We start from the raw sequence: 22296 nt of genomic DNA, 5'->3' as shown, positions 1-22296 counted from the left end.
CTCGCTGCAGGAGAGACGAGCAGGAGGGCATGGAAAGCTTTTACCTCTGAGAATAACTCAGAGGCCACAGCAAACGGTAAGAGGAAAAGGAGGAGGCTCCTAACAGGAGAGGATGCCCAGCTCCCGCTCTGTGCACCTAGGGATCGCGAGACTCTCGTCACGGAGAAAGACAGGGAGAGGAAGGAGCGCCTGGACGGCTCTCTCCTGAACCGGCCAGAAGTTTAGGCTGCAAACCCCACCCGCTAAGAGTTTGCTCCGTAAATAGGTCTACACCAGAGACCACCAATGTGTAAGGCTGAATTTACACGGCGCAAGATTCATGCAGCACGGAGGCGTAAAATACAGCCTGCGAGCTCAGAGGAACGTCAGAGAGCCTTCAACCTGGGCGAGCTGTAGAGACGGCTGCACCTCCCAGGAAGAGGTGAAGTCTAATTCTGCTCCCCTTGAACCTCGGCTGGCCTGAGGGACTCAGTGGACCAGGAGGGACAAGGCTCGGACATCAGAGGCCCTGCGCCTTCCCACCTGGGGCTCCTGAACGCTTGCTACAGGTCACCCCTGGTAAGAAGCCCTACTACCCTGATGCTGCCATGCTAGGAGGAAGCCCAAACTACCCGGGGAGGCCCTGGAAAATAGACCGCAGTGGAGAGCGAGGCAGGCCAAGGGGCTGAGGCTCCAGGTATACGAAAGAGGAGCCGCCCAAGCAGACCCCACGTGAATCTGAGAAACCGCCCAGCTGAGCCCTCCCTGAATTCCTGACCCTCTAAACCATGAGCGAAATAAAATGGGTGTTTGAAGCCACCAAATTTGGGGGCAGCTGGTTACACAGCCATCGATAAAACACACCATCTTTTCTCTGCCATTTTGATAATTTTGCTGTACTAGCATATTATTATTTACTTAAGATTTTCCTTTAAATTGACTTATCTCTTTATTTTATAAATGAAAAGTTAATTTTTTATCAATACCATGAAATGGAAAACTAGGACTATTAGACACGCAAAGAAGGTAAAAAGAAAAGCTTTTTCTTGTTGTGTTTTCCTTATGCTTCATGATGCCTCCAGTGGTAAGCATACCACACTTTGGAAAAACTGGATATTCTTCTCATCTATGATATGAGGGATATGCATTAGGCTGGAGACCTAGAGAGGGGCAGTGCCATTGCCAAGATCATAGAGAAGGTCAATTGATAGAATTGGGATGAAAGCCAGGGCTTCTTGACTCCTGGACCACCGACCCAAACTGGCCTCCAAGGTCCTAAGAAAGCCCTTGTGGCCCTAAATGTCTCTGCAATTGATAGAGAATTTCTAGCATCAGACCAAGAGGACAATCTCTTAATACAAAGAAATACAAGTTCACTTAAAATTGGAAGAAAGAGAACAGGGAGCCTTATTATGGTGTCAGTCACTAACACTTTAGTAAGAACTTATTGGTTGTGTTTCCTTAGTGGGATCAAGTCTAAGGCAGCATAGAATAGCTAGTAAGTGAAGAACCAAGAGCTGAAAGGATGACAAAATCCCATGAAGCCTGAGAGGCATCTAATTCGTTTCTCTGCCTCGGGGAGTCTCGGCCAATATGGACATACAATTGTGAAACTTAAGATAGGTGTGTCACCCTGCACGGTCTATAAGAGACGTGAATATAATACTATTTCTGCTGTAATAATACTTCCTGAGCCCTTAGATGCGCTAGATACTTTACATGAATTCTTTCTTGCACTTCTCGTGATAACTCTATGAAGGAAATAATATCATTGTGCCCGTTTTCCAGAGAGAGGAAAATGGCACTCTCCAGCTGTGAGACTTCCAAAAACTGAGTGTTGGAGCTGGCATGCAGACTCCAGGAAGTCTGGATCCAGAGCCCATGCTCTCAACCTCTCCATCGTGCAGCCTGGGAGATCTGGAAATCATAATTCTCCACGTGACATTCCCTGTGTCTGCACTGTCCCTTCTTTTCTTTTTCCCCGGGTATTTTTCATTTGTCCTCCAAGATTCATCTCCAACATCACCACCCCTGGGAGGCCTTCCTGGACTCCCCTTTCCAAACATCTGGGAACTGCTTCTGTCTCCAAGCCTCAAGACACAGGAGAAGGGAGTGGGGAGTGCTTATCTAGCAGCTTCTGACTCTGAGAGTCAAGCGTCGTCCCGGAGAACGTTAACCCCTGAACTCTTGCAGGTGTGTGGAGGTGTCCAAATGGTAGGAGGATTTCTCCCTGTGGTCAGAGAAGCTCAGAGCAGAAATGAAAAGATGTGAATTCCAGATGAGGTGAGGTCCCGACTGGCTATGGCTGCTTGCAGCTGGTTTCCATGGCAACGGGATGCTGGAGCAGAAAGGGAGATGGAAAGGGAAAGAGACAGGGCTAAGAAGGAGCGTACTGTAGAGGGTAGGTCAGTGGTTAATCCACACGAAATAAAGACCTAGGTTCAAATCCTATCTTCACCTCTGGCTGGCCATGTCACCTTGAGGAAGACACATCCCCAGAAAGATGCCTTAGCTTCTTCATCTGTTAAATGGGGACGTTCATGGTGCTGTTTTCATAAGCTTGTTGCAAGGATGAGATGAAATCATGTACGTGAAGGGCCTAGCAGTAAGTGTTTAATAAAAGGAAGTTCCTAATATGGAAGCAACTCAAACATGCGTGTCGAACCCCACTGTCCAGGGAAGGATCTCTGCTCCACTCGCTCTCCCTTTTAGAAATGTCTGCAAAACGGACCTCAGCTTCCTTATCTGTGAGGTGGAAATAATGATAAAACCAACCTCCCAGGGTTATAGTGAGGAGTAAGTGAGAGACGGCATGTATGCATTTAAATGGGTATCCAGCACTTAACAAGGGCCAGGTCTTGCCACTATGATAACACTTTGTGTTCATTATATTAAGGATTAGCATCAGAGAGCACAGGGACTGGTGTGAGGCCAGAATGAGCCAAAAGCAGAGAAGGGCTCTGCCCCAGACTCTGAGGTGATGGGGACATCAGTACAGAGCTGATGGGGTCCTCTCGTCTCATATCCCTAGGGGAAGCTGGAAACCCAAACGGTACCTACAGTAGTGGTCCAGCTCTGTATACCAAAGGAGACATGGGGGACCCACAGGGATGCCTCTGAAGACCAGAATGCCAGTCCCTGCTCTGCCTCCCATCGCTGTGTGACCTTGGGTGAGTCCCTTCCCCTCTCTGCAGACTGCAGAGCAGCCCAGGGCTCTCCCAGCCAGACACTCCAGGATCAGTTTTCTTCTCTCTCTCACCTCTGTTCATCTCTTCTTCTTCCGGGGGTGCTTGTCTGACCCTGGGAGGTCTCTACACCAGGAGCCTCGGGACTACCAGGTCCTGGCAGAGTTTGCCCATCATTGTCATCTGGCTACCTAGTTTTCACCACGGCCTGTCCAGTTGGACGTGGTGCGCCTCGGCCCTTTCTGCCTCGCCTCTGCCCTGTCGCCGGCTCCTCCCTCTTCCTTTCCCGTCTTACCTTTTCCCAGCCCTTGGCTCCTTCTGATCTCTGGATAACCAGTGCCACCCGGGGAACCTGAGGGACATTAGAAACCTCACGAGCACTTTCAAGATAGGTGGGATTTAAGCAGACCTCCACCTGGCCTGGCAGGATGTCACCCTGCCCTCCCCTTCCTCTCTGGAAGGTTTTCTCAAGGTAGGCGTAGTAACCATCGCTTTCTATTTGCTGTATTCTCTGATGTTTTGACACCCTGGGCCTTCCTGATCCTGGAGAGACTGCTCCTCCCAGGGCTGCTGGATTCCTGGAGATAGGAAAGGACTTACCTACAAGAGTAGCTTTCACATGCAAGCTAACCCACGCAGAGCCCACGCCCACCACCTCCCATATGGGCTCTCACACTCAGGCCTCAATCCACCTGCCCTCATCCCCCGGGGCTGGGTACCAGACAGCTCCTCCAGTCAGCACCCCGCCCCAGAGCCTGCTGACATTATTCAGACTAGCCAGACCTACGCCTGCCACCCTGCCTTGCCTTTCCCACGGAAACCACAACAAAGGCTCCTGCTCCCATTTACAGCTCACCCCCTCTGCCTCCTGACCGACCCTGGTGCGTCCCCATGTGGCCCTGCATAGTGGCCCTGCCGTACCTCCTGTTTCTAGGGATCTGCGAGTACGAACTTTCTCCTTCACCACAGGCATTTCTGTGTCTGTGTGCCCCTTCATACCTGATTAAAACAAATCCTAGGTACATTTTTAAACAATAGGATATATCATCTCCCACTGACGATCCAGGGTGGGACATAATGCATGGGCACCACGTTAAATAACATTGGGAAAGTCAATTCCACACTCTCTCATTCACTGTTTATCCAATCTTTCGGATTACCTGCAGGAGAAAGCCCGGCTTGGTGCTAGTGGGTTGTAAACACCTCTTCATCAGTTCATTGTCTCTGTTTAAACACAAACAAACTTAAAGACTTTGGCAGAAGGGCATCTGGTTAAAAATAAATAAAATTATTTTCATTGCTTTATGAAGCAGGCATCTCCACAGTCATCCCAAGACAACCTCCCAGGGAGGGAGCCACACGAGTCCACACCCCCACCTCAATGTCCTTCTTTTTTCCTGGCACGGCTCCCTGTCGGCCAGAGCCAGCCAGAAGCCAAGGGCAGGGAAGCCCATTGGTGGGCCATACAGGTCAGCCGTGCAGGACACAGAGCAGGATGGAGAAGGATGGAGAGAAGATCTGGGGGTGGAGAGTGGGGGAAACAGAAGAGATCATGTGGAGAAGCATGGGGGGCGGGGGTGCCGGGACACAACCCGCAGAAACCAGATTTCCTGTGCCGGAATAGAAGGCAAGAACCCCCCCCTCCTCCAGCGTATCCCTTAGAGAAGAGTCATTTGCCTAATATTTGAATAATTACAAAGTCTCTGTATTACAGGAGGCTTCTCAATGATTTTCCTTTGAACCACAAAGTATTATTTGGGAAACACATTAGTCTCAAAAAGGGTTTCTTACTCTTTGGCTACCCCTTGGAATCACCTGGGGAGCTTTGAAAAATCCTGATGCTCAGGCCCCACCCCCAGGGAAGCTGACGTCATTGGTCCGGGGTGGGACCTGGCATCAGGATGTCTCAGAGCTCCCCCAGGAGCCTAATGTACACCCAAGGTTGAGAACAACGGGCTTATAACCATCACGATCCCTGTGTACGATGCTCATGGAGCCACCCAGCATGTATACCTCCTCATTTACCTAAATCCCTAATTCTAACATAGATTTAGTAAGTATTCCTAAGGGGATGGCCTCACCATGGCATGAACTGGATGTCACAGTCCAGAAGCTTCTTTAAAAATCACTTAATGAAATATAGAAAATGGTTGCATTTTAGACACTGAATGTATCTCCAGGGACAAACCAAAGACTCAATCATCCTGAATTAGGCAAAAGGGTTCCTGTGGCTTCCAACACAATTTCCAGTGTCAATAGCCATTACGGGTGGAATCGTGTCCCCCCAAAACTCATATGTGAAACTCCTAACCCCCAAAACCTCAGGATGTGCTGGTTTTTGGAGATAGGGTCTTTAAAGAAGTAATGAAGTGAAAATGAGGTCATTAGGGTGGGCCCTGATCCAATATGACTGTGTCCTTATGAGAAGAGGAAATTTAGACACAGACACAAACAGAGGGAAGACCATGTGAGGACACAGGGAGAAGACGGCCATCGGCAGGCCAGGGAGCGAGGCCTCAGAAGAAACCAACCCTGCCGACACCTTGATCTTGGACGTCCAGCCTCCAGGACTGCGAGACAATAACTTTGTGTTCACACCCAGTCTGTAGCCCTTTGTCATAGCAGCCTGAGCAAACTATGTAATCTCATACACGTATTTAGAAAATGCTGCACTTGAGGACACTTAGTTTTGTTAACACAGGGCTGCCCAGTCACCGAATCAAGGCTTTTCACACTGGGAAAGGAGGAGGAAAGGGGTGCTGGAGCCTCAGGCTTGATTCTCACTCTGACCAGCCGCATCTCCCATCTCAACGCCCCACCCTGCACCCAGAGCTCCCTGGCCTCACCTCCCGAACAAACCACTTCCATTCAATTTCTTGGCTCAGGGTCTGCTTCGGGGGGAGCCCAGCCCAAGACACCTCCCGACCTCAGGATCTGAGTCTTTGATCCGTCCTACCTCGGGGCTGAGGTTGTTTTTATGTGTGTGATATGCTTGGCTGGGCTTGCCTCAGCCGTGGCAGCTAATATTAGGAGAGGACGGTTGCCCAGCTTCCATCCTGAGCTGCGCCATATTGCAACCTTCCTCTGCAGCCAGAGGCTCCTCCCTTGCTCCTGTCCCACTTTAAAGAGGCCAAGCTCCTGTATTGCAGCCTTGACACTTCCCAGGTCACCGCCCCCCCCCCCACCCCGACCCCCACAACATGCTACATCCTGTGCGAGAGTCCTATTCAAATTCCACTCAAACGAGAGTGACCATTAGCCTAGAGAGAGACTTATGGAGGAGAGGGGGTACACAGGATAGTTCCAGGATCTAGAGACCTGGAGATTACTGAAGCGACTTATTGGAAAAAGCTCTTACCTAAAAGTTGAGAAAGGAAAACCAAGTTGCCGTCAAGTTTCTTAAAGCACCAGGAAGAAAGGGAAAAAAAAATCGCTCTCCATCTGCCTCCCCAGGCAGGGCGGTTCCCAACCAAGGTGCATTTCCTTTGGCTGTAAGATTGTTTCATGGGTTGTTTTTGGAAAAGAAGTAAAATAAGGTTTTTGAAAATCGTCATTAGATGCCTCCAAAAAAACTCAGACCTCTAACCAGTGAGGGAGGCGGTGTGGCTTTCCCTGAGCAGGAGCCACTGGGAGCCTGGGAGAGTCTGGCCAGCTCCGGCGGGGGCTGCCGGAGCCCAGGGCAGAGGAGGTCACACTCATGGAGATGCCAATGACCACCTTGGGCAGGGCGGCCCTGCAGGACCCACAAGTGGCTCATTCTCTCTGAGACGGCTGGGCACCGGGCTGAGGAGGATGGGTGGAGACTGTGTATCTTGGCAAATCAGAGAAGAGGGCCTGGGAGATGGTCATTTCACAAGAAAGGCATCTGCATCAGCCGTGCTTGTAGGAGAAGAGGACATTTTGGAGTATATTAACCTGTTGTCGGATACATGATTTGCAAGTATTTTCTCGCCGTTGGTGGGTTGTCTTTTCATTTTGTTCCTTGTTTCCTTTGCTGTACAGAAGCTTTTAAGTCTGATGTAGTCCCATTTGTTACAGATGGTGAACAGGCACATGAAAAGATGTTCAACATCACTAATTATGAGGGAAACGCAAATCAAAGCTACAATGAGATATCACCTCACACCCGTCAGACTGGCTGTAATTAACAAGACAAGAAGTAACAAATGTTGGAGAGGATGTGGAGGAAAGAGAACACTCATACAGTGCTGGTGGGAATGCAAACTGGCGCAGCCACCGTGGAAAACAGTACGGGGATTTCTCAAAAAATTAAAAATAGAAATACCATACAATCCAGCTATGTCATTACTGGGTATTTATCCAAAGAACACGAAATGAACAATTCAAAAATATTTATGCACCCCTATGTTCATCGCAGCATTATTCACTATAGCAAGACGTGGAAGCAACCTAAGTGCCCATTGACTGATGAATGGATAAAGAAGATGTGGTATATATATGATGGAATACTACTCAGCCATAAAAAAGACAAAGTGTGTCATTTGCAACAATATAGATGCACTTTAAGGGTATTATGCTGAGTGAAATAAGTCAGACAGAGAAAGACAAACACCGTATGATGTCGCTCATATGTGGAAGATAAACAAACACACGGACAAAGAGAACAGATCAGTGGTTACCAGGGGAAGGGGATGGGAGGAGGGCGAAAGGGGTCAAGGGGCACACATATGTATGGGGACAGATAATAACTGGACTATGGGTGGTGAGCACGGTGCAGTCTATACTGAAACTGACAAATAAAGCACACCTGAAATTACACAATGTTATAGGCCAACATGACCTCAATAAAATAATGTAAAAAAAGAAAAGGAAAAGTCAGTTCAAGGTACTCCTCTGTGAATCCTTCTGGGAATTAAACACCCTTTTGTGAAAAAGCAATAAAAAACACTCAATAAATTAGGAATATGAGGGAACTTTCCTCAATTCGATAAGAAACCCACAGCGAGCATCAGACTTCATGAGGAACGACTGAGGCATCCCCTAAGATCAGGAGCGAGACGAGGGGGGCCACTCTTGCCACATCTGTTCAATGTCGTCCATCTCTGACTGTCACTCACAGTGTCTGGAACAAAGTAGATGTCTACAAAACATATGTAGAATGCATTGGTGGGGGGGGGACCCAACGCTTCTGTGACTTCCCATTGCTCTTAAGTTAAAACCTGAAGCCTCTCCTGTGGCCCACGGGGCCCCGCGTGACTGGCCCTTGCCCGCCTGCCCAGCATCATCTCACACCATTCTCCCCACGCTCACTGCACTCAGCCACATTATCCTTCCTTCTCTTCCTCCAATGTCCCAAGTTCTGCCACCTCAGGGCCTTTGCACACGCTGTTTCTGCTCCCAGAATGCTGCCTTCTCTTGGCTAAGTCTTACTCATCACTCAGGCCTTGGTTTAATGCAGCAATTCTCAACCGGGGGGCATTTGCCAACGTCTGGAGGCATTTTTGTTTGTGACAACTGGAGGGCTGCTACTAGCATCGAGCGGGTCGAGGCTCTACATCCTACAGTGCCCAGGACAGCCGCCTGCCACAAAGAATTATGCCGCCCCCAAATGTCAATAGCGCCGAGATGGAGGAGCTCTGGCCTAACGTCTGAGTGCTCACCCTGATCCCCTTATTAACTGGAAGAGGTCTTCCCTGCATCATCCTCGCTCCTAACATGCCCTGCTATTCTCTCTCCTCATCTCATTGGAGCACAAGTGGGACCAGACCCATGGTAGATATCCCAGGATATTTGGGATGCTCAGAAGGGACTAAACGGTCCTGCTTATGTCAGGTTTGCAGAAGCAGGAACTGACACAAGACTCTTATGCAAGTGATTTATGAGCAAGTGCTTGGGAGAAACCATCAGGCGATGAGGGGAAGAGCCAAGGCAGGGTGAGGTTTCAGCAGTGCTTCGGCACAGCCTGATCCTGTGGGGAGCTCCGGAGTGTAAATTATACCTCGGGAGTGTAACTGAGTCCATGCAAAGAAGCTGAACTTTCACACTCCTGTCCCCATCGGTCATCAGCTAAGGGCCACTCCAGAGTGGTGCCTGGGGCGTGTTCTGTCTCCTGGCCCCTCTGCCCTCTGGGCTTGTAGGCAGAACAGCCAGTAGCCTGGCGCAGACTCAGAGACAGCCACAGGGGCAGAGGCAAGAGGCGAAAGGTCACAGAAGCCAGAGGACGTTCACAGAGATGCTCCAAAGAAAAGGAAGCTGGATGGAGCACTGACAGTGCGAATCTGCCAAAAACCTGGGCGACTGGTTAAAATGAATAGCCCCATGTAGCATTTTCTAGTCTGCAAGTGCCAGATCCTGTTGATATGTCCCTCTTTCCCAGGGGCTAGCAGAAAGGGGCAAGCATTGGTGAGCACCTCCCGTGAGCCGGAAGCCGTGACATGACTCATGGGGCATTACTGGTACCAAAGCCTCGCTCACGGTTTCTGCCGCTCTCGCCCCTCCGTCATAAAGGTTACAGACTTCTCTCCCTTCTCATGATTTATGTTCCTACAAAGGTTGCTCATAAAAAGAACATCTGTAGGTCAAATCCACTTGACATAATCAGCTCGGAGATGCATCTCTACTCGTGCATGAAAATGCTCGCCTCTGTGAGGCATTAACCATCTCCAGGATGTCTCTAAAGCCAAGGATGCATTTGGGGATATTTGAGAACTTCCGAATGTTGTTTCCAGAATTTGATATGGATATGAGCTTTTTTGTACAGAGGGTCTGTTGTTTCATTTGATTATCCAAGTGGCCCGTGACCCAAAACATGTCCGAAGAAAGGAGTTCCTCTCTTTGGCAGCACTGAATTTTCTATTTTAGGGTGTTTGTTAGTTTGCTAAGTTTGCCATAACAAAGTACTGCCAACTTGGTGGCGTATGCAACGGAGATTCATTCTGACAGTTCTGGAGGCTAGAGCTCTGAGACCAAGGTGTGGGCAGGGGTGGTTCCTTCTGAGGGCTGTGAGGGAGAACCTGTTCCTTGCCTCTCCCTGGCTTCTGGTGGTATCTTTGGCATGCCTTGGCTTGTGGACGCATCTCCTCGATCTCTGCCTTCATCTCCACATGCTGTTCGCTCGATGCGCACGTCTGTGTCTGACTTCCCATTTTCATAAGGACACCAGCCATACTGATTAGGGGCCCACCCTATCACAGTGTGACCTCATCTTGACTACTTATATATGCAACGACCCTATTTCCAAATAAGGCCATCACAGTCGGAGGCACTAAGGGTTAGGACTTCTCTATACGAATATTTGGGAAACACAATTTAAGGATGTCTTAAAGTAGGGCAGGCCCCGTGTTGCATTGTCAGAGCAAAGGGTGGAAGGACAGTGTTCACCAGGGACGGGGGAGGGACGAGTGGGTGGGGGTGACCGGTTACTGTGGGGAGAGTGAGCCGGCCCACAGACTCTGAGAAGCATTCCCAGAGGCCTCGAGTGTCTCAGACTCCTTCGTGCGCATCTTCCATCTTCTCAGTCCCGCCTCTTCCCTCTAATCAGTATGACTGGTGTCCTTATGAAAATGGGAAGTCAGACACAGACGTGCGCATCGAGCAAACAGCATGTGATGCTGTGACCAGTTCCAGGCCAGCCGTGACCAGCTTGGTGCAGGTGAAAACTGGACAGTGCCACAGGCCACTCAGTGGTACCTCTGTCCTGGGGCTTGTGGGTGCCCTGGGCAATGTGACACCCTCACCAATGCACAGCTTAGAAGGGAGCGGGGGTTAACAGCCATGGGACCGCCTTGACCAATGGGGGAAGGGAGCCAATGGAGAAATGCTTCCCGCCTTGATGCCCTGGACATACGCCTCTGAGGTGCATTCCACGAGGTCCCACAGAAGGCACCCCAGCTGCCAAGTCAGTAACACCTGCCCTCTTGGGCTTTCCCTCCTTCCCTGTCCCTTTTCCTGCTTCCCAGGGTTATTTCCCACATCAACCTCCTGCGTGTGAACCCTTGCCTCAAGCTCTGCTTTCGGACCCAGGCTAAGATATTCTTCAGGCTAAGACTACAAGGAAAGGGGAGTGGGCTCTCCCTGATGCCATCGGCATGTCCCCTGGAAGGACTGATGGAGCTCTGGGAGGGAGAGAATTGGGAGGATGAGAGGAAAGCCACGCAGGCAGGTGCAGGGGCCTGGTATCCAGTTCCCAAGGGCAAGCCACTGGCCGCTGCTTATCAGGAGCTCAGGGGCATCATAGAAGCCCCCTGGGCCATGGCACAGCGCTATTCCTAAAAGCCCTGAGGCGTTACACGACTATTATTTGTAGGCCTGCTTCTCTAACACGCCCACCCCTCCAAAAATTACAAACACTCCACCCACTCACTCCCAAGAGCACCAGCCCTACAACAGCAAGAGCTCGCAGTCCCGCAGCCAGGGCTTGAGGTGCTGCAGCCTCCCCGACCAACGCGTGACCTTGGGCAAGTTACTTGGACTCTGCACCACAGTTTTCTCATCTGTAAAATGGGGATCATGACCCTGCCAGCCTCATAGCAGCGTTGCTGCAAGGTTTATGCGAGGCCAATGCCTGCAAGGCATGCAGTAAATAAAAACAAAGTTGAGCGGTGTCCATGGAGGGAGAATGACCGGAAGGGAGCACGAGGGAGTTTCCGGGGCTGGAAATGTTCTGTTTCTCCGTCTGGCTGCTGGTTCCAAGGGGTGAGTTCGGTTTGTGACAGTTCAGTGTGCTGATATGCGCAGGACTTCCCGTCTGGAGAACTTCGTTTCTCATGGGTCCAATAGAAATAATCTTTGCCTGCTTCCAAAGTCTGGTTATGGATCTCCATTTTACTGATGGGGAAACCGAGGCCCAAAATGGTTCCGGAAAAAAAAAGTAGGCACTAAAGCTTTTGGAAAGATGCACTCTGTCATTCGCTCCCAGACCTGGCTCTAGGATTAAGAATGGCCATGCAGCCCAGCAACAACACCTGGCATTTGTGAGCTCTCCCTGGGAACCAGCGACTGTTCTGAGCGCCTTTCATTTCTTAGCTCATTCTGTCCCCACTTTATTATCCCCATTTTGCAGAGGAGGAAACTGAGGCACAGAGAGATGGGGTCACAGAAGCAAAGCTCCAGCTCCTAACAGCTGCCCTGCGTGCCAGGTCCCCGCAGTTGGGTGGGTTGCTCCCCGCTCTCTGTCCCCACCTCCATCCCCTCTCCTTCCCTTCCCCCACCCATGCATTTAGCTGGGCTGGGTCCCTGCCAAGTCTCGGCTGTCACAGCGTTCCCACCTTTGATCACCAGGCAGCGTTCTTGAAGTGCCGAGTCTCCCAGATGTTGGGCTGATCAAAGGCAGCTGTTGCCCGGACCCTCCCCAGAGCACGCTTATAGACGCGCAGGTAGGAGAGAGGCTGGAGGGTGGGAGGGAGGGACACGTGACGATGGAGCCGCGCAGCCAGCGGGGCGGGGCCTGGCTCGGCGAGGGGGGAGCACCTCTGGGAGGCCCTCGCCTGTCACAGCAGGTCTCAGAAGGACCAGGGTCCGCCAGCTCTGGGCAGAGAAGATGATGCCCAGGACAGATATGGAATGGGCTTCACTTTGAAAATACTGCAGCTGGATCCAGGGGCCTGAGCCAGGAAACGAGATCAGAGGCAAAATCTCGGAGATTAATGAGGAAGTTGCCAGTAGCTTTAATAATAACAATAATTCCCTTTGCTTATGTGACTCGAGCCATTGACTCCATCTTTTCTTGCTTCTTGCGTCGAGAGCTGAATTTTATGTTTACCATTAATTAAAGAATATAAAACAGCCGGTACAAGATCCTCTTGTGAGTTTTGATTTTTTAATACAATTGTAGGAACAGAGAGCCCACCCTTTTGTCTAGTGGTTAAGATTGGGCGCTCTCAGTGCCTGGGCCCAGATTCATTTTCTGGTGAGGGAACCGCACCACCCGTCTGCCGGTTGTCATTCTGTGGCAGCTATGTGTTGTCATGATGCTGAAAGCTATGTCCATGGGTATTTTAAATACCAGCAGGGTCACGCACGGTGGGCAGGTTTCAGCGGAGCTTCCAGACTAAGACAGACTAGGAAGAAGGACCTGGCCACCTGCTTCTGAAAAAACTGGCCATGACAACCCTGTGAATGGCAGCAGAGCACTGCCTGATACAGTGCTGGAAGGGGAGAGGATGGCGCAAAAAGGCCACTCTGCTGTCCACAGGGCCGCTAGGAGTCAGAATCTACTCCACTGGCACTGACAACTGAAAACTGGCAGGGTATACACCAGAAAATCTGTAATGGTCGCATCTGGGCTGGGAGAAAGTATTTCCTTTTTCTTTGTGTCTCCATATACTAATTTCACCAAGTTCATGGGCATGTCCTCAAATAACAGCACCTAAGATTGATTAAATGTTTGCTGGAGGGGCCGGCCTGGCAGCACAGCGGTTAAGTGTGCATGTTCCGCTTCGATGGCCCAGGGTTCGCCGGTTCAGATCCCAGGTGTGGACATGGCACCACTTGGCAAGCCATGCTGTGATAGGCATCCCACATATAAAGTAGAGGAAGATGGGCACAGATGTTAGCTCAGGGCCAGTCTTCTTCAGCAGAAAAGAGGAGGATTGGCAGCGGATGTTAGCTCAGGGCTAATCTTCCTCAAAAAAAAAAATGTTTGCTGGATTCCAGAAACTGGCTTATCTTTATTTTTCACAGTTAATACATGCTGTTTTTCTAATACGAATTTTAAAATTTAACCAAAATACAAAATGGTGTATATCCCTAAACCCTCACTGACCACAGACAGCTCCCTTTTCCGAGCGTGGGACCTGTGCCGAGTGCCCTGCATACGTTATTTTTAACCTTCACAGCCACTGTTTTAGCCAGTGGTGCCATCCTGGTGTTACCAGCTGCAGCACTGAGCCACGGACGGGCCGGAAACAGAGGCGTGCGGGGCTGGCTATCCGGCTCTTGAGAGCCGATGGTTCAATTTTCAGGAATTTTGCAAATCGGTTGTTAAACACGGCCATTATTAAAAATTCAATTATATACACTTGCAATGAAACAAATTATATTAAAAACAAAGGAAATACTTGAAACTCATCACTTCCTAATTACCTTACTACGTTTTGCTGCTGTCTTTGCCCTTGAGCTTACTCTGGCTGGTGGAAATATTACATAACGGGGTGCGAGTGTGGATCTCCTCCCACCCCCACACTCAGTCACATCACCTCCACAGAAACCAGCCGTGGTAGGTGTATTTACACCATGGAAATTGGCAAATGCTACGTATGAGGATTTTGTTTTTTCCAGAGAGCGAGGATTTTGTTTTTTCCACAGAGCGACAGTTAAACATTTACCAGCACACTCCATAGTCAGTGGGAGAGGCAGGATTTGAAATATCTAAGAACAGAACCTGTGCTCTCAGCATCTACACGGCATTGCAGTCACCCCAGCCCCAGACAGCCCGCTGTCATCTAAGCCTGGCCTCAGAGCCACCAGGTGCCAAGTCTCCCAGGTACACGAAGAAATAAAATGCAAGTCTCAGGTCAGCAGAGATGAGTCATTCTGTTTGAAATGAAAAGGACACAAATCGAATCCTGCTCTGTTGATGCTACAAGCTTTCAACAAACAGCCCTCACTCTAGCCCTGTCTGCGGGATGGATAGTGGCTTCACTGGGCACATAGCTGAGAGCTACACGATGTTGATGAGAGCCATGGCTCTCTTTATTGAGCACTTACTGTATGCCAGAGGGTGTGCAGAGCCCTTTAAGGGAATGGTCTCATATCTTCCCCATAACAGATGTTTGGGTATTGTGATATGCTTAGGAAATGCCATCCACTTATTTTTCTTGTTCGCCTAGTCAAGGCCCAAACCTGCCATGAGTCACTAGCCTGGGGAACAGAAGGGCAACCTGAAGACATGTCCTCACTGCTCCTCTCTCACCTGGTGCGGTATCTGTCTTCAGTCCCCACATATGCTGATTCCTAAGACATCAGCGCAGCGGTAGAAAAGTTACATCCTGGGGCAGGCGGCTGCCTTCTCAGGTCCTGGGAACTGTGCACAGTCAAGGGGCTTGAAGTTAGATCTGCCACACCCGTCCCCTGCCCCAAGTCTGGATGTGGCAGCCCAAAGCTCTTTGGTGAATGTCCAAACTCCTCATCAAGGTCAAGGTCCAATATGGTTGGACCGAGGTTTGTGTGCCCAGGCTAATCTCTCGCAGTTCCCTTTGCCGTCCCTTATGACTCCAGCACACCAAGCATCTCAGGCCGTCGAATGCCAAGTCCTCCCACCTCTGCCCTGCACACACAGGTTGTTGTTCGTCCTAGAATCTTCTTCTCACTCCCCTCCTCAGCTGCCTCCTTCTCCTGCTTCCAGCCTCAAATCTGGTGTCTCCTTTCTCTCTCTTTCTCTCTCTCTCTCTTTTTTTTTTTTTTTTTTTTTGGTGAGGAAGATTGTCCCTCAGCTGACATCTGTTGCCAGTCTTCTTCTTTTTACTTGAGGAGGATTGTCCCTGAGTTGACATCCATGCCAATCCTCCTCTATGTTGTATGTGGAACGCTGCCACAGCATGGCTTGTCAAGCAGTGCATAGGTCCATGCCCAGAATCCAAATCTGCAAACTCTGGGCCACCAAAGCGGAACGTGCAAACTTAACCACTACGCCCCCTGGTGTCCTCTTTCTACTTCCTCTCCATTTATCTTAACTGGCTGACCTGGAGAGGTAATGGCCTCCTCTGTGGTCTTCAGGCTCTCGTATAAACTGCCAAGAGTGAGTGATACTCGAAATATCTAACAGCCAGTAAGGCCAGGGTAATAACCCATCAAGATGGACTTTGAGTCACTCAGAGGGAACTGTTCCTAGGCAACAGCTGGTCCACCCACGCTGCCATGCGATGGCTGAGCATCATCTCTGCTTCGTCCTGCCTTAGCCCCCCTGGTCATGCTGCATCTCTGTCTGTCTCCCCTTCTGACCGTGAACAGCCGGAGAGTAGGAACTGTATCCCGCTATCTTGATCAGTCAGTACTTGCTGAGTGCCAAATGGAATCCAGCTTCCCTGGTGACTAGCTCTGTGCTCCTAGCCTCGTCTGTAAAATGGATCAATAAAAATACAAGCCTTGTGGTTTGGTTTAAAAGGGACAGTGCCTATAAAGGGTTTAGCGTAATTAGCATGATCATTCAATGAATGGTAGTTGTTTAGTAGTATTTTGCGTGGATTGGTTTTAGGGGCTTGTCGGCTGAAAGGGGAGTTCTCTCTGGGATGGAAGGAGAGATGAACTGGACAGTCTGGAGGTACCAGCTCGGTAGCCCGCTGCTCTGCCTCGATGCCCCAGAGCTGGAGTCTCCTCGCCCCGCCCCCCTCGGCCCCCTAAGAGCATGAGACCCAAGAGGGGGCCGATCAGTCACCAGGACATTAAAGGCCAGTCGGCTTTCATACGCCGCGTCCCTCCCGATGTTTCTCTTAGCTACATGCTAACACCCATTTGTTTAGAACTCACAGCAAATACATCTTGGAGGGGACTTTGATCCCTGGCAGCTGTGTACGTGTGAGTGACGCAGAGTCCCAAGGGCAGAGAGAGCCTGGAAAGGAGGCGGGCTGGACTTGTCTCTCTCATGCCCTCTGGGCTTGGCACTCCATCCCCCAAGCCCCACCCCAGCATGCTGCCCCCGGAGACAGATTCAAGAGCAAAGCCGAAGCTCCAAAGTGAAAAACCCCTTGATTCAAATTCAGCTCTAACGCTTTCCAGCTGTCTGACCTTGTGCAAGTCACTCAACCTCTCTGGGCATCATTTTCCTCATCTGTTAAATGGGCACAATAATAGTTCTTGAAGTTCTTGAGTAGTTTGCACAGGAATAAATAAGATCATGCACAAAAAGCGTTTGGAATAAGGTAAGAACTTAACAAATGTTTGAGCAAATGTTTTGGCTGTGCTTAAGAGAAAGGCAACACAACACTGTAATTAAAAGCACAGGGTCAGGTGCCAGATGGCGCCACTATTGACCAGCTGTGTGACCTTGGGCAAGTCACTTCCCCTCTCTGAGCCTCAGCCTCCTCATCTATAAAATGGAAATCACAGAGGTTAACATGGAAATTAACTAAGGCAGTACTCTAAAGTGCTTAGAACCTCCTCAGCATATTTTACACACTCAATAAATATGACCATCGTCGTCGTCATCATGTGTAGCAGTGGCATCATGTGATGCTGTGTGACCACAGGCATTGCCCCCACCTCTCTGAGCAGATTCCTATCAGAAAAGGATAATCATTGTCATCATCATCATCATCATAAAGAAGAACTCACGAGTTGGGGAGGGCACTAAGAGAGACCACATTGGGGAGATCTCATTGTGGTGATCCCACGAAGACAGATGGCGTGATGGGTCGGGGGGTCATTCCACTTAACTTTTCCTCAGCTTCCCCGTTATGGAACATAGGAAGAAGTCCCCTCCCAGCCCTGCCCAATAACTCAGACAAGGCATGAGGTGTGGCCCTCTGCATGGTGGGTCCTTTCTCCACCCTGGTTGAGAACGTGCCCATTTCGCGGAGTGGAGAACTTCATCACGACCGTGTGGGGTGGCGGAGGGCAAGGAAGCTTTGATCTCTTTCCTGCCCCTCCCTGTTCAGCATCAGGAGCAGGAAGCCAGGGGAGGTCTCCTGGACACTCAGACTCTGACACAGGGAGGACCCCACCTGCTCCTCCCCCTCCCCACTGCCACCATCCCAGTCAAGCTGCCGTCACCTCACTGGACAATTGTGGCAGCCACCTCCGTGGTCTTCTTGCACATAAAGGACCCAACAGCCATCCTTGTCTCTTTCTTCATTGATAGGACTCTGAGTTTGTCAGGAGTGGCAACATTTCCACCTAAAAGACTCCATTTCCCAGCATCCCTTGCAGCTAGAGAGAGCGGTGCGCCTGAGTTCTGGCTAATGGTAAGGTAGGTGGAAGCTGTGGGGGGACTTCTGGGAAGACCTTTAAAGCTATCTATCTCTGCTATCTATCTCTTCCCTCTTCCTTCCTGTGGGGATGTGGATATGATAGCTGGAGCTGCATAGCAACTTCTTCCACACTGCCCTTCCGTTTTCAATAAATATAGCCTCCACCTCATGGTCCATAATGGCTCCCCCAGCTCCTGCCTTCACATCTCCATTCCAAGCAGATGGAAAGGGAAGGAGAGAGCACTTTCTTTCTCTTTAAGATAAAACCTAGAAGGTGCAAGCCTGACTTCTGTTCACACTCCATTGGCCAAAACTAAGTCACATGGCCATACCTAGCTGCAAGGGGTCCTGGGAAATGTAGTCTTTAGCTGAGGAGGCATGTAGCCATTGTTGAGCTTGGGGTTCCTCTGCCATGCCACCAAAGAGGAAGCCAAGTCCCCTTTGGTGAGCTTCCCAGCCCAACTTTCACCCCTCCTTACATTAGTCTCAGCACCTTGGCCTGGTCCTGCGCTCTGGTCCCAGGACATCATTCCAAATCTCCTTTGGAGGTTACTCCAAAATCTTATTTTGTCACCTTCCTGATGTTCCATGAAGACAGCCAAGCTCTCACTACCTTCTCCCTCCCTTCCCAATAAGTGTCACTGTCCCTTCAGTTTTCTTCCCTCCCCACTCCCCACTACCAGCTCTTCCCTAATGCCTGACACCTCAAGGGTGACCAGAAAACAAACCATTCTGTTCTCCCTTCCTACTAGTGGGTGGTGAGATCTTCAATTCCTTCTCCACACCTGAGAACTTAGAGTTTGGGCTCTAGGGGCAACAAAAACAGCAACAACAACCACAATAATAGTGATAATTATAACCGTAGATGACCCCTATTGAGGGCTTTCTGTAGACCTATTTCCAAATGCCTTTATGGGTTTATCCATTTAATCTGTCCAACAGCCTTGAGGCAGGCCTCTTACTACTTCATTTTAAGATGAGAAATGGGAGAAGGGTTAAAAGTCACTGCCTTAGGTCATCGATTCCAGAGCATTCTCCCCAGTGCAATCGCCTGCCTCTCCAGGGATAACCAACTGCCCTCTCCACCTGCAGCTTCAAAATGGCAGACTGAGCACACACCACCTTCCCCTCCCTCCACCCGTGTCTAGAAATGACAGGAGCCCATCAGCAGGCTAGAAAACAAAACAAAACAAAACAGAAAAGGGAACTCTTGTGGGACCAGGGACTGGGGAATCCGTGAAAGATTGAGAGTGAAGAGGACAGGATTGGAGAAAAAAGCCACATTCAAAACCCACAGAGGAGAACAGTGCTGCAAAAAGTGAGAGGGACACCAAGGTCACCCCACGCCTGGAGGTGAAAGGGGCTGAATGTTGGAAGCCCCAGGGCCGCCAAGAGTGAACACACCACGGCCGTATTGCTCGTGTGATGAAACAAGGTCCCAGGTGCCGTCTGGCCACCTTGCAAGCCGTCCTTACCCCGGGGGGTGTACATAGACCACGGAGAAGAGTGGGATTTCATTGTTGGGGTTGGGAGAAAAAGAGAAGAGACTCGGACGATAGAAGATATGATGAAAAAATGGGAATTCTTGTGAATGGTATGCAATGTTACTCCTTATCTTCTCATAAACTTCCAGTAAAGTCTGTTAGCCATTTATGTTTGGGAGTTAGGGCTGCATTTTAGGGAGATGCCACCGAGTTCTGAGACTGGCCTCTCTGGACCTCGACGGAGCATCCATCAGCCTCCTCATCTTCTGGCTTCTGGTTGAGTTTGGCACCAGCGGGAGATCTGAAGTGAGGAGAAGAGGTCGGGGTGGGGGTGGGGGTTGATTCCCGGCTCCCTCCCTGCGGGGTGCAGGATGCAGGTGACTGCCTTCCTCTGCTGAAGGCCACACTTCGTGCTGGAATGCCATCTTCTACAGCTGAGGTTCCATCTAGATTTGGACAATCACTTGTGTCAGCTTGGGGCCTCCAGGAAAATGATGCCAAGACAGAATGAGATAGTCAAGAGATTCCTTGAAGAAACGTCTATGAAGGACAAAGGAGAGAGAGTGGAGGAGGCAGGGAGAAACTTCAGACCAGTGTGCAGGTCTGACCCCTGGGAGAGGAGAGAGGGAAGGAAGGGGAACTGGGTGGGAGGAGCCTGCACACAGCTCTGAGAAAGTCTTGGCCTGGCCACCAGAGGAGCCCAGAGCAAAGACTGTCCATTAGAAGCATCCCACAGTGGGTAGAAATGGCGTGGCTCTAGGACCCCACCATGCTCAGTCGTCAGTGGGAGCAGCCAGAGGGGAGCGTGGCCGTGGCATGAAGGCTGCCGCAGACCCACAGGTGTGGCACCCGCAGGCGGTCCGACAACTGCAGCCCTCCAGCAGGCTCTCAAGGGAGGAGGTCTGAGGGCCTCCCCTCGGTGGCTGCCACCTCACTCTCTCCCCATACCTTTTCACACTTAAAGGAGGTAACAGCTGCCACTGTGGCTAAGGTTTCAGAGTGCCTGGCTCCAGAATTTGTTCTCTTGGCCACCACACTCCTCTGCCTGGAGTTATCCAGATTTAAAGAAAAGCACTCATGGCATCTAGGGAGAAGTCCCGGCATAAGCAAAGCCCTGAGGTGTGTGGAGACCTCTAACCAGACTGACATTGTTCACGTAATCTGTGAGGCAGGAAGCAGCAGGAGAGACAGGAAGGGGCAGAAGGGCACTTTGTATTTTCCAGCATCCAATAAGAGCCTGCCTGTCTGCAAGCAGCCCCTAGTAGGTTTTCTCCAGCAAGGCGACTCCTGCTGAGAAGAAAAGATGAAGCGCCAGGACCATAGCAACAGCAGGGAGCTGTTACCTTGTCAAGAAGCCTGATGCTTCTTTTTTTTTAATTTTTTTTTTTTTTTGAGGAAGATTAGCCCTGAGCTAACTACTGCCAGTTCTTCTCTTTTTGCTGAGGAAGCCTGGCCCTGAGCTAAAATTGTGCCCATCTTCCTCTACTTTTTTTTATATGTGGGACGCCTACCACAGCATGGCGTGCCAAGCAGTGCCACGTCCACACCCAGGATCGGAACCCGCGAGCCCCGGGCCGCTGAGAAGCGGAACGTGCGAACTTAACCGCTGCACCACCGGGCCGGCCCCTGATGCTTCTTTAGAGCCTTGTCGTTCATGGTCCAGCCATGGGTTGGTCACAGGAGGAGCCAATGGGCTTGTTGTTTTTGCAGCAGTGTGGTATTCCGTGGTACTGATGGACTGTCACCATCATTATCAGCATCATTACCATCACTACATCACTATCATCACCATCATCATCATCATTACCATCATCATCATCAGTATCACCATCACGGTTATGACCATCATCATCATCACAATCATCATCATCATCACCATCATCATCATCATCATCACCATCATCATCATCAGTATCACCATCACGGTTATCACCATCATCATCATCACAATCATCATCATCATCACCATCATCATCATCATCATCACCATCATCATCATCAGTATCACCATCACGGTTATCACCATCATCATCATGACCATCGCCATCATCACCATTACCATCATCATTGTCATCATCATTGTTATCATCACCATCATCATCGCCATCATCATCATCAGTTTCACCATCACCTTTATCACCATCATCATGATGTTTACTATCGTATGGAAACTCTCCTCAGAAAGGACAATCTTTCCACATCATACTGAGGAAGCTGAAGCCATCCCAGAGGGGACTATTCAGAAAGGTCTCTGGATTGTGACTCAGAACTGAGTTCAAATCGTGCCTCTCTATCAACTGAATGTGTGGCCTCAGGACAAGTCATTTCACCCTTTGGGCCTTAGAATCATGGACCACTGAAGCTCAAAGGGACCTTTGTTTCTCCTGTATGTTGAGAATGATTGACTTTGAGATCAGAGACAACAAACAGGCAGCCTACAAGCCAAAGCTAACCCATGGACTTGAATGATCAATTAAGGGATTGACTAATTGATTTGGTCCACAGAATTTTTTTCTTAGTTTCCAACACTGAAAAACTAGGACAGGTCATGTAAAAAATATCTAAATTTCTGGCTTCTCTTAAGAAACCCAGAAGATCTCCCAATATTGGGCCTGCCTTTCCACACGCCAGCACCTGCAGGAGCGGAGCAGTGGCTGCCCCCACCACGTGCCCATCGATGCCTGTGAAGCCACCTTAGCCCTCATGCAAATTACCATCAAAGAAGCGTGTGTGGGAAGGGGAGGTGTTGACCAATTTTATACGCTAGAAGTATCCTGAGCCACA

The 22296-nt window shown here is 50.0% G+C and overlaps 1 long non-coding RNA gene across 1 annotated transcript; it reads right to left on the bottom strand.

Annotated features, from left to right (window-relative positions):
* Positions 1–2181: 2181 nt before the first annotated feature.
* On the bottom strand, positions 2182–12530 carry LOC123287654 (uncharacterized). The gene is made up of 3 exons (XR_006530998.2): positions 12392–12530; positions 4325–4388; positions 2182–2317 (listed from the first exon to the last, which is right to left on the bottom strand). It is a non-coding gene; the product is annotated as an uncharacterized lncRNA (long non-coding RNA).
* Between the last annotated feature and the right edge of the window lie 9766 nt (positions 12531–22296).

Source organism: Equus asinus, chromosome 8 (genome assembly GCF_041296235.1).
Source record: "Equus asinus isolate D_3611 breed Donkey chromosome 8, EquAss-T2T_v2, whole genome shotgun sequence".
Lineage (NCBI taxonomy): Eukaryota > Metazoa > Chordata > Mammalia > Perissodactyla > Equidae > Equus > Equus asinus.
This window is presented reverse-complemented; position numbering and strand designations above follow the sequence as displayed.